Source organism: Pyxicephalus adspersus, chromosome 4 (genome assembly GCF_032062135.1).
Source record: "Pyxicephalus adspersus chromosome 4, UCB_Pads_2.0, whole genome shotgun sequence".
NCBI lineage: Eukaryota > Metazoa > Chordata > Amphibia > Anura > Pyxicephalidae > Pyxicephalus > Pyxicephalus adspersus.
The window spans coordinates 32,757,563-32,770,135 of NC_092861.1; positions in this window are offsets into that span (position 1 = coordinate 32,757,563).

A 12,573-nucleotide genomic window follows, 5' to 3' on the forward strand; every position below is an offset into this window, starting at 1 on the left:
AATCCACATTTATGTGCTTCCCATACCAAGCTGAGGTAAGTAAGCCAATTATAAATGGTGGGCCAACGTCTAAAATGCCATTCAAAAGAAATAAAATCATGACAATTTATTCAGAAAAGGAATATGTACATAATACATTCAAATACCAATATGGGACAAACGCAACAAGGGGGTTAAGTAGGAGTTTGGTGTGGAAACCATGCAGACATTTGTACTCAATACTTGTGGAAAAAATGACAACACATTGCTGAAGAATTGCTAAACTACAGAAACTGGCATTACAAACCAGGCACAAAAACATTGCAGCAACAGATGAAGCTAACAATCATGAGGATTACAGAAAATCACATCAATGCATAACATCCAAGCAAACTTACTTACCCCCATACACACACACAAACCAGTCCAGTTAAAATAGTACTAATTAATATTCATATGTATTGCATAAGTGTATGCACAAGTGGAATTACTAAATGTTCCTTAATACATGTATTATAACATGTATGCCTATAATCCTTTACTAAAATATTTGATTCCTCTAAAGTCAAACTAGAACGAAATTTTTATGAGGTCACAAATGTTTGTTCACATATTTTTTTACACTCATACTATTGTGTGATGACATATTTGAAAGTGCCACTTAGTATATATCCAGCTTGATAGAAATGAGTTTGCAGTGTTGCAACCAAAAGAAAAAGTAACAAGAAGTGCAACACATGCAACTATAAATGAAGCAAGTTTGTGATGGAGTAGAATGTAACATAAAAAAAAGTAACACAAAAAAAAAATCAAGCATTAAAGATTCAAACTGACCTGTAAAATGGACTGGGGAACACAGAACAGTGCGCAGGTGTGCGCTAATCAATTGCTATCACCTCATCACTGAGGTTATAACATCTCCTTAATTGCGCAGCTGAAACTCTTCCTATCTGAGTACAGTAGATTTCAGGACTGCACAAATACAGTACAATCCAACAATCTATCTGACTAATAGTGTGAGTGTGACACAGTCTAACAAAGTAAAGCACTTTTTTTCACTTGACAAAGAAAGCAAGCCAAACAGCACAGAGAGGTTGTGTTGCTATCAGCAAAATCTCTGTCAGGAGTGGGAAACGCAGGATTCGGGTTTGTCGAATGCAGCAAAATTCGGGTCGGGTCGACCCGAATTGGAACAGCCATATCCGGGTCGAACATAAGGACGACCTGAATTCGAACAACAATACTATTCATGGCTAGCCAATTTTATGTTAGTCAGGGACAGAGCTTGGACCTGACATTATAGGAACAGTATGTCTTTTAAGAAAGGGAAACCACAGCTATTTTTGTACACAACTGTACAAATTTTTCCCATGGTTGATAATAAAATTTGCCTATTTTGTGACTTTCATTTATATGCAGGCAATGTGGTGTGAAATTTCCCTGCTTTCTCTTGGTGTGAGCATAACTGTTTTGACTCACCACCAATCATCCAAATGCCACCACAATCACTGTCAGCACAATGGTGAACAGAACAAAAAACAGATTCAGAATACCCCAACGCTGTCTGAGGTCCCTAAAGAAACCATTGCTAGTGTGTTTTTTTTTTTTTTTACCAGAAATACTAATTTTTAAACCTTTTTACTAAATTTTTAAATGGACAATCCATATTTGGTCAGATTTCTCAGCTGATCAACATGTTTTTTACTCTCACCTTTGGCTTTTTATGAATTAATTTCTTGAGGAATTTGAAGTTGAGCTGTTTGAAGGTAAAAACAGGCAAAAAACTTTTATTTTAACAACAAATCTTCCGAAATCATGAAATCATTTGTCATGAAATATGTACCATGTAAATCTTTTAAGTGGGAGCACTAGAAGATAGAACTACTGCAATGTAAATTTGAAACAAATCTCTATTTTTGCCTTTGTACAGCAGATGACAGAGTTTAATGGAATATAACTTTGTCACCTGTACATATGCCAGTGTTCGGAGAAATATAGTTTTTAAGGTTTGTTTATGCTTGAACATGGTTTTAAAGGGGATGTTTCACATCATGAATATATACAAAATATCCTCTGAATGGAAAAATAACTAGGAGCTCTCAGCATAATATATTATAACTGTGAAAGATCAAAGCCATTTTAAATGAATTATTGTCATGCAGGGATAAATTTCAGTTTATATAAATCTATGTTAATAAAGACTGCCATGTTAAGTATGTGAAGATTCTGCTTGATGTGCATAATCATTTCATTGATGGGCATTTTATTGATGGGCAGATTGTAAAATGTGCACTAACAGTCCACACTCTTGATCCCATAACTCATAATGTTCCTGTAAGCCCAAGAGGTACCAATGAGCTGGTGTTGGTTGTTACTCAGACCAGTGTTTTAAGTGGTTTGTGGATTTTAAACCACTGGCTCCTAAGTTTAAAGTACACAAGAAATGAAAGTTATTTGGTGGTTATCAACAACTCCCAATATCTGTTGGGCTTGCTGTGTTTATTTCCCCTGTAACCCCCTTCCTCCCAATAAATTATATATCCATCTACCCCTCCTTTCCTCCTTTTGTATTAACTGCCCTGAATACCCAAATACCTATAAAGTTCTAAAAAAACAATGATGTCTATGGTAACACACTGGATCCTTGATGGTCATTGTCAATATGTGTTACCTAGACCTAACTACAACAAGCATATTTTATTATATCATATGCAAGCATGCTTGTTGGAGACCAATATGTAAACTGTAACTTTCATGGATTTGCTGTTGTATACCTAATGTTTGTACACACTAGTTATGTAACTTATTGAGCTCTATATATAAAACATGGAATTAGACATTCCCTCAAGCAGTTCCTCATGTAAATCTTAGGCTGATGGGAGAGTGGGCAGGATTATGCATTATGTTGCCACTGAACATGACATCATGATAGCATAACCCCACCCACTCTCTTACTGCAGATCTGAGCCTGTGATGTGAGAGTAGGCGGGTTGTTCCGCCCACTTCCCTGAGCCCAGAATTTGAACAGGTGACATGGTCTGCGGCTCTGGCCGGTGCGCCCCTGTCAGCCTTCAGAAAGGAGAGCTCTGTTTTAAGGGAATCTTGATGGTGATTAACCAGGAGATCACACACATATGTATAGGTTAATGGGTAAATGTCCCTTTTAGTTTATTTGCAGACAAGATAGTGGTAAATGTCCAATGACCTTACAGGTAAACAGTAGGAGAAAATGTCCAATGACTGGGCAAATAACAATGCTGGTAAATGTCCAATAAGTTTGCTGATAACAGTGGTGAAAATAGATTGCAGACAAACCGTGGTCAGTACAGCCCTCTATAAAGGATGCTTCATGGCTAGCTAATTTTATGTTAGTCAGGGACAGAGCTTGGACCTGTCATTAATGCTGTCTGAGATCCTAAAGAAACCATTGTCTTTCTTTTAAATGTGTTACAAATAAGATTTGATTTTTTTTTTTTTTTGTTTTTGTTTTATAATTAGAGATCAATTGAACATTTCCATAAAGCTTTGGGTTTCACTGCAATATTGTCCTCATTAAACACAGTGCTATCCAGCAAAACTACAATTATACTCTTTAGAAGTCTTTCTCAACCAGGATTCCTCCAGAAGTAGCTAGGGTTTTCTTGAGCAATGTGTACTTCTCTGGTCAGTTACCACTGATATTAATGATCTTTTTGGCTGTGACATTCTGACATTTGTAAGGGTGCCATTCTTCGCTCTGACCAGCAATTTAAGAGGCACTTTTTCCACGCTGAGCTGTGGATATAGTAATTATAGTAGGGGTGCCTGAAGACCTGAAAGTTATTTCAAGAGTTTTTTCAGGTAGTCTCCGGATTAAGGACATCAAACACACGGACGACTCCTAGATATGAACTGGGCTTCTCTGCTCCCTCCTGTGCAGGACGAGGCTTGAAGGGGGGAGGGGGACAGTTTGCATGACTTGCAGAATAAATTTTTGGAAAACACAGCAGAGACTGAGCTCTTCTGCAAGCTCTTGTAACTCTTTACTGACCAAGACAAACTCTTCAGCTGTTTCTTTTTTCAAATCAAAGCACTGCTTGCTCCAGAAGGTAATAAATGTCTAGGCTCCATAAAGTTTTTTAAAGTTCTAAAAAAACAATGATGTCTATGGTAACACACTGGATCCTTGATGGTCATTGTCAATATGTGTTACCTAGACCTAACTACAACAAGCATATTTTATTATATCATATGCAAGCATGCTTGTTGGAGACCAATATGTAAACTGTAACTTTCATGGATTTGCTGTTGTATACCTAATGTTTGTACACACTAGTTATGTAACTTATTGAGCTCTATATATAAAACATGGAATTAGACATTCCCTCAAGCAGTTCCTCATGTAAATCTTAGGCTGATGGGAGAGTGGGCAGGATTATGCATTATGTTGCCACTGAACATGACATCATGATAGCATAACCCCACCCACTCTCTTACTGCAGATCTGAGCCTGTGATGTGAGAGTAGGCGGGTTGTTCCGCCCACTTCCCTGAGCCCAGAATTTGAACAGGTGACATGGTCTGCGGCTCTGGCCGGTGCGCCCCTGTCAGCCTTCAGAAAGGAGAGCTCTGTTTTAAGGGAATCTTGATGGTGATTAACCAGGAGATCACACACATATGTATAGGTTAATGGGTAAATGTCCCTTTTAGTTTATTTGCAGACAAGATAGTGGTAAATGTCCAATGACCTTACAGGTAAACAGTAGGAGAAAATGTCCAATGACTGGGCAAATAACAATGCTGGTAAATGTCCAATAAGTTTGCTGATAACAGTGGTGAAAATAGATTGCAGACAAACCGTGGAAATAATACATGGATGATCAGATGGAGAGCAGAGGATGCATGAGTAGCGAGGAGCAGGAACCAGGAATTAGGAGCAGGAACAAGGAATCAGGAATCAGGAAATTGGAAGTTGTCACGATCAATCCTCCCTGGAAAGAAATCATGGAGCCTTCATAAAATGCCATCCTAAAATAACCAACCAAATAGGAGTGCTACAAGTGGTAATTGGCCTGGTATGGTGAGTGGAACCATCGGCCTATGAAATAGCAATGGGAAGGTTTCTTTCTTGAACTTGGATTCTTTGAGAGTTGCACCGGAATCAATAATTGCGTTGGTCTCGACGAGGCCTCCTGGCCACTGAAGGATAAAAGAGATGGATATAAACATCTTTCCCACAGTCATTAAAGGATGGCATATAGGGGTCTGTAAGTGAGACTTACCTACTGGCCGTCGTGGGCAGTTCAGGCGAAAGTGTCCTGCAGCACCGCAGTATATGCACAGTTTCTCATCTCTACGCCGATGTCTTTCTGTGTCAGAGAGGGGTGGATGAATAGTCCCAATTTGCATGGGTTCATCTCCCTCTGTAGATGGGTTAGTAGTGGAGACCGAAGGAACGCCTGGCAGCCGAACTCGACTGAAGGTTTTGACAATGTCCCTTTTCTCACAGTCTCTCTCTCTCAAACGATGATCGATCTAGGTCACCAACATGACAAGGTCATTTAAAGACTCAGGAATGGAGACATGGGCTAGATCATCCTTGATCCGTTCTGAAAGACATTGGGGAAATTGGAAGCGGAGTGCTGCTTCATTCCAAGATGTATTTACGGAGGCCACCCTAAACTCTGCAATGTAGTTTTCAACAGGACGAGATCCTTGGTGTAATCTACTCAGGGTTAATTCTGCTGAAGCTGCACGACTGGGGTTATCATACACGGCCCCCATCGCATTGAGAAAACCATGCAAGGAGTGGAGAAGGGGGTCACCTTTCCCCATTGGGCGGAAAGCCCATGCCTAGGCTCCCCCTGCAGTAGTGAGATCACCACTTTGACCCGTATAACATCTGTGGGGTATGTCCTTGGCTGTAAGCCAAAAAGCAACTGGCAAAAAATTCTTAAAAGATCGGAAGTTGTTCCGTTCCCATTAAAGTATTCCGGTAAAAGGGACCTTAGGTTCGCGGTCCGGGGATGCAGGGGCCACAGACCCCGGGGATGGGGATTTTGCAGCGGAGGCTACTTCAGAGCTTTGGCTGGCTGTCAGACAATTCTGGAGGGTATCCAGGCGGTTCTTGAGTTGCGAGTACACCCCATGCAGATTCTGTACTGCTTGAGTAAGTTGATGAAAAGTTGCTGGACCATTACCTCAAGGAGTGAGGATTTCCCTCCTGAGCTCATAGTGGGCGGATTGATACAGTCAGCCTTCAGAAAGGAGAGCTCTGTTTGAGGGAATCTTGATGGTGATTAACCAGGAGATCACACACATATGTATAGGTTTAATGGGTAAATGTCCCTTTTTAGTTTATTTGCAGACAAGATAGTGGTAAATGTCCAATGACCTTGTAGGTAAACAGTAGAGGAAAATGTCCAATGACTGGGCAAATAACAATGCTGGTAAATGTCCAATAAGTTTGCTGATAACAGTGGTGAAAATAGATTGCAGACAAACCGTGGAAGTCAATCACGGATGATCAGATGGAGAGCAAAGGATGCATGAGTAGCGAGGAGCAGGAACTAAGAATCAGGAGCAGGAACCAGGAGCAGGTACCAGGAACCAGCAACCAGCAACCAGGAAAAAGGAAGTTGTCACAATCAATCCGCCCTGGAAGGAAAATCATGGAGCCTTCTATATAGTGCCGTCCTAGTCTCTGATTGGGTCTTGCACTGGGCATGTGCAGAGTAAGGATACACACTGAGCATGTGCGAAGTGCGGTGCAAACTGAGCATATGCAATAAGGTTCATTTAGACATAGGTTAGTGACAGGCCCCCAGCGCGGCCCTTCTCCTGACCCCGTAATTTTGTGGAATAACCATTGGCAGGGCCCCATCACTAGGCAAAAGAGCACAGACAATATTTATTAGTAAAAGCATTGGCAGTGTATACCAAAAACTGGGAAGGCCCGACATTACCAGCAAGGCCAATGTTCATCTAGAAGAACAAAGAAGAACCATTCTTTATCAGGAGGATTTTTTGAAACAAGATTTGGCAAAGTCTGTTTGAGTCAGGCTACCTGAATATTCAGCCAAAATGGTATGCAAGTAATTTTGTTGTTTAAATAGTTTTTATTCTAAATGTTTTTGGAGCTTTGGGGTGGCATGTCCTGCATTTTTCATTAAAAACATTGTATTCTGTATCCAGAAGAACAACGCTGTAGAATCAGTCTTTTGAAGGATGATTCTGTAGAACAGATGTTGGCAGGTCCCTCATTGACAGGAAGGCCAGTCATGATCCAGTAGATCAATGTTTCTCAACCAGGGTTCCTACAAAGGTCACTAGGGGTTCCTTGAGCCATAAGTAATGTGTGCCTTTCATTTTAGTTACCACAGACACCAATGATCTTTTTGGCTAGCTGTAACGATGACATTCATCCCACTGGTCAACTACGTAAGAGACATTTCTGTCATTAACCCCCACACTAATATATAGTGAGCTGTGGATATTGGGATCAAAGAAAAGTTCGCCAGTTATTTTAAGGGTTTCTCAGTGTTAAAAACATAGTGAAACACTGTTTTGGAAGAACACAGGAAAATGAATCCTTTTGGCAGAAGACTTCTGGGGAACATGTATTGGCTGGGCCTCATATTTAGAACAACCCCCCATCATTGTCCTGTATAAAAACCACAACAGAAATATATAGCCCATTTTCTCAAGGCTATACAAAAATATATAAATAAGTTTATCACAGCAGCATGAGAACCAGCATCATCACAAGGAATAACTTCATACGCTGGTGGCTGCAACAGGTAATGAGGTTGTGGCAGTGGGAATAATACCTCCCAGCAATTAAAAGGGGCAAAAAGAAGTGTTGTTCTTTGTTCACTACTGCAAACAGTGTGTATGGTTCAGTGGGCAGAACAAAGCTTTTTTATTTTTTGAAAAACAAACAAAACAGTTTGCAACACTTTTTGGTGTGTGAATTGCTGCAACCTATTCATCGGATTTTTTACAGTATTCACTCAAAAATAATCACACAAAAAAGGAAATAAATCAATTTAATAAGCTGCAGGACTTTAAACACGCTTACCCCATCCTTTCTGACCAACATCTAAAGTACCTTCCTTTTAAATGTGTTAGAAATAAGTTTTGTTTTTTTTAATAATCAAAGATCAGTAGAAGAATATTTCCATAAAGCTTTGGGTTTCACTGCAATATTGTTCCTAATTAAACACAGTGCTATCCAGCAAAACTACAATTATATTCTTTAGAAGTCTTTCTCAACCAGGATTCCTCCAGAAGTAGCTAGGGTTTTCTTAAACAATGTGTACTTCTCTGGTCAGTTACCACTGATATTAAGGATCTTTTTGGCTGTGACATTCTGACATTTGTAAGGGTGCCATTCTTCGCTCTGACCAGCAATTTAAGAGGCACTTTTCCCACTCACCACCATGCTAATGTACCCTGAGCTGTGGATATAGTAATTATAGTAGTGGTGCCCAAAGACCTGAAAGTTATTTCAAAAGTTTTTTTCAGGTAGTCCCCGGATTAAGGACATCCGACACATGGACGACTCCTAGATATGAACTGGGCTTCTCTGCTCCCTCATGTGCAGGACGAGGCTTGGAGGGGGGAGGGGGACAGTTTGAATGACTTGCAGAAATTTTTGGAAAACACAGCTGAGACTGAGCTCTTCTGCAAGCTCTTGTAACTCTTTACTGACCAAGACAAACTCTGCAGCTGTTTCTTTTTGCATATCAAAGCACAGCTTGCTCCAGAAGGTAAATAAACGTCTAGGCTCCATAAAGTTATTCTGCCTAATAATATGTTGAGACAAACATCTGTCCTAATTGCATTTATTAAAATAATATACCTGTTCCGACTTACATACAATGTCAACTTAAGAACAAACCTACAGTCCCTAGCTCCTATGTAACCCGAGGAACCTGTACTGCCCTATATGTTGATTGTTGCCATCTAGTGGCAGTCGAGTTCCACCAAAGTGTAATCCACTAAGCATGGCCCTGAAAATACAAGAGCTCAGTGCGGCACTATGGTGACATCTAGAAATCTGTACTGTCTCAGAGAAACGGGATTAGTTGGAAGCTATGGTGGGAATGTTCACAAGAAATGGCATCTACACGATTAGGGCTACCCACTAAAATATAGTAAAAAAGAAGTTGCGTTGCGTAACTCACAACTATCCCAGTTTTGTAACATTTTTCAGATGTCATTACGCTGTCCTGGGAACGATTTGCACAGCCGCAAATAGTAGGTTACACTCTGGTGTAATTCCACCAGCTGCCACTAGATGGTACAAAATTAATATAGAGTTAAAAAGTTTCCCGATTGGCCACTGTGTTTCTGCCTAATAATGACATCTTAAGGTGAACCCCAAAACAAATAGTTTTGAGACATTCTGTTTTTTTCTTTTTGTTTTTTTTACCATATATAGAAAAGAAGTACAAAAAGTAGTAGTAATGAAGTTTATTTAATTTTTTTAAAACCACAAACAAAACATAGTTTTTAACAGTTTTACAAGAAAAGTATTTTTATGTCGTTCTGAAAGGAGGAGGTAATCAGCGTGTAAATTGCTGCAACCTATTTAAGTGCTTGTTTTATTCTTTGCAAACTGAGATGAGATGTACTTTAATGTATAAAATAAATAAAGCAGACATGGGGGTATGTATGGAAAATGTCACTACAAAGTGTTAAGTTTGTGCAATTTATATGTAATGTAATATTCTTTCACTTTGTACAGTTACTTGCTATATTATTGCAGGGGTGTGGGAATTGCTAGCTTGCAAGGAATAGGTTCTGGCAGTAGGCCATGAATATTGTAAATGATGTGACTTTCTAAGCTCCTGAAGATGGTGTTATCACCACAGTTTTAGGGGGTTTGGGTTGACCTAGGGTAACATGACCTAAAAGATTTAAAAATAAAAATAGCACGTTTTTTTCTGTAAATCAAGGTAGGTTGAGGAATACTTTGGTTTATTTTTTCCTGTCATTCTCAATGTGTCCACTTAGTGGTGCTGTGTTAATTATCATTCACAGTGAAAACAATGCTGGCTGCACAAAAAGCCCATATTGCCCAGACCCAGCTCTCTCCCCGTTGCTAAGAGACCCTGTATTTGACAGAAGCTCCTTTCTGACAGAAGCCATGATTGGCTAGGACACCAACAGCTTCAAAGACTCCTCCCCTGCTACAGGATTTGGCAAATTACAGCAATGAAGGAGAGATGTGTGTAACAGGAGGAAAGCCCGCCCCCTGACATGAGAGAAGGAAGAGGGGGGGAAAAGCTTTGAATATTGTGACATCTTGATGCTGTCTGGCACTGAACGCTCTACATGGGCCCCAGGGACACAGAAGGGCCCCAGACAGAGGCAGCCAGAAGGCTGGAGAATGAGAGCTCAGCTGTGGTATATGTTACCTGGAACCATGTAACTGAAAACTAATTGCCCGTCACTACGCCCTGCCTTCTGATAGTGAGAAAGTGACCTGGTATTGGTGAATGTCAGAAAGGGAACTGCTGCTGGTGAATGTCAGAAACAGGCCTAGTATGTGTGAATATCACAGTTGCTAAGGAACTTGTTACTATGAGAGGTTAAGCCACGCCCCCATGAAGAAGAGAGGAGGTGTGAGATTTGAATGTTGCTAGGTGCCATCCTGGTGCCAACCAGCCATGAACCCTCCACACTGTCCCCCGGGGCCACAGAAAGCATAGGGGTCCCCAGAACCAAATAGCCAGGAGGCTGAGGAAGCAGAGGAGAGCTCAGTAGCGGGAAGTGTCACCGGGGACTAAGTAAGTAAAATGACCTGCCTTACCGGTCACTGGTGAATGTTACTATCACCAAGGAACCTGGTAATGGTGAATGTTAATGCCACATTAAAAAAGGACCTGTGAATAGTGAATTAACATTAACCATTAACAGTTCAATCAGCAACAGTAACATTCACCATTTCCAGGCCCTTTATGACATGGCATTAACATGTCAAAAAAGGGCCTAAGAATGGTGAGTGAACCATTAATGGTAATGGTGAGTGTTACTGTCTCTAATGGGCCTGTTAATGGTGAATGTTAATGCCACGTTAAAAAAAGGGGCCTGTGAATAGAGAATGGTAATGTCATGTCATAAAGGGCTTGTTAATGGTGAATGTTACTGTTGCTAATGGACCTATTAATGGTGAATGTTACTGTTGCTAATGGACCTATTAATGGTGAATGTTAATGCCATGTCTAAAAAGGGCCTGTGAATGGTGAATGTTACTGTCATAATGGGACAGTTTATGGTGAATGTAATGCCATGTCATAATGGGCCTGTTAATGGTGAATGTTAATGCCATGTCACTCTTTTAAATTCTTCCCTAAAGAATTCCTCTATAGACTTGGCCATTAGTCTATTTATTTCTGGGACTTCCCTAAAGCCCTCAGTGTAAAGCCTATCTTCCCTAAAGATAGCTACTTTCCCTTTCAGTATTCTAAGTGGATTCATGATAGAAGCAACAGAGAGTTTCGGTAAGAATCGGAATTCCCCTAAGCCTCAAGGCAGGGACTTTCCATACTCACCAAATTCTGTGTGCTCTAATCCCAGAAACCGAGCCCCCAGCTGAAAGGATCTGCTTCTACTTCTAGTTCCTCGAATGCACCATGACTTCTCCTGCACCAGAGAGACAGACGTCTGGAAAGATATCCCAATAACACACACGCACACAGTATGGTTTTAGGAATATACTCTAATGTTTACTTGAGAAGGTGGTCTTTTTATACACAATATAAGGGGTGGTCTTTAGTTACATACAGCTATTTAAGTTTTAGCCATATATAGTGTTATTTGATTCATTGTAAGGCATACATCGTATTTCAAAGAATTTACAATTTACACCATCTGGTTACATTTAAACTGAGTAGACAGGAGAAGAAATACAACTTCCTTACAGGAACATATATGGCTCAAGTTGGATTAGCTATTTTAACCCTTCAGACGGCATTAGAGGTTGAGGCCATCACCCATATGGACAGTGTCGAAGCTGTAGGTATCGGAGACATGAATGGATCAACGAGATTTCAATCAGTACCAACTATGTAGCGAAACCACATGAAAGGGAACGGGATTGGCGGAATCAATGGGGCAAGAAGACCCTGTTGAGCTTGAGTCTAGTCTGGCATCTAGAGCTGGGTACTGGGCAGTGGGCAGGTGACAGCAGAAAGAGCAGGAGGAGTAACACAGCCATACACACTATGTCTCAGGGCCTGCCGCTTCCTCCTCATGCTATTACTGCTGCAAAGCGGTGCCCGCTCTGTCTCAGTGCCCACCGCCTCCTCCTACTGCTGCTCTGCCTGTACTCTGAAGCCTGTGTATGGCTTGTAATGGAGCGGTGAAACCTGGTGGCTAATTTTTGGACCAGAGGAACCCCCTCATGTCCCTCCCTGGCTGTACTCGGATACCCTGTAAAATCCGGTATGTTCCCTTGGCCGTCCCATAAAATGGCCTTGCCAGCAACAGAAAAAAGACTTCCTTATTTTATTTTTACTTGTACAGTGTTGTGCAGAGATGGGAGAGTCTTGACATGTCTTTTTAAATGTATTTATAGGCTGTAGAAGCTCTCCAACAACCCGAAAAA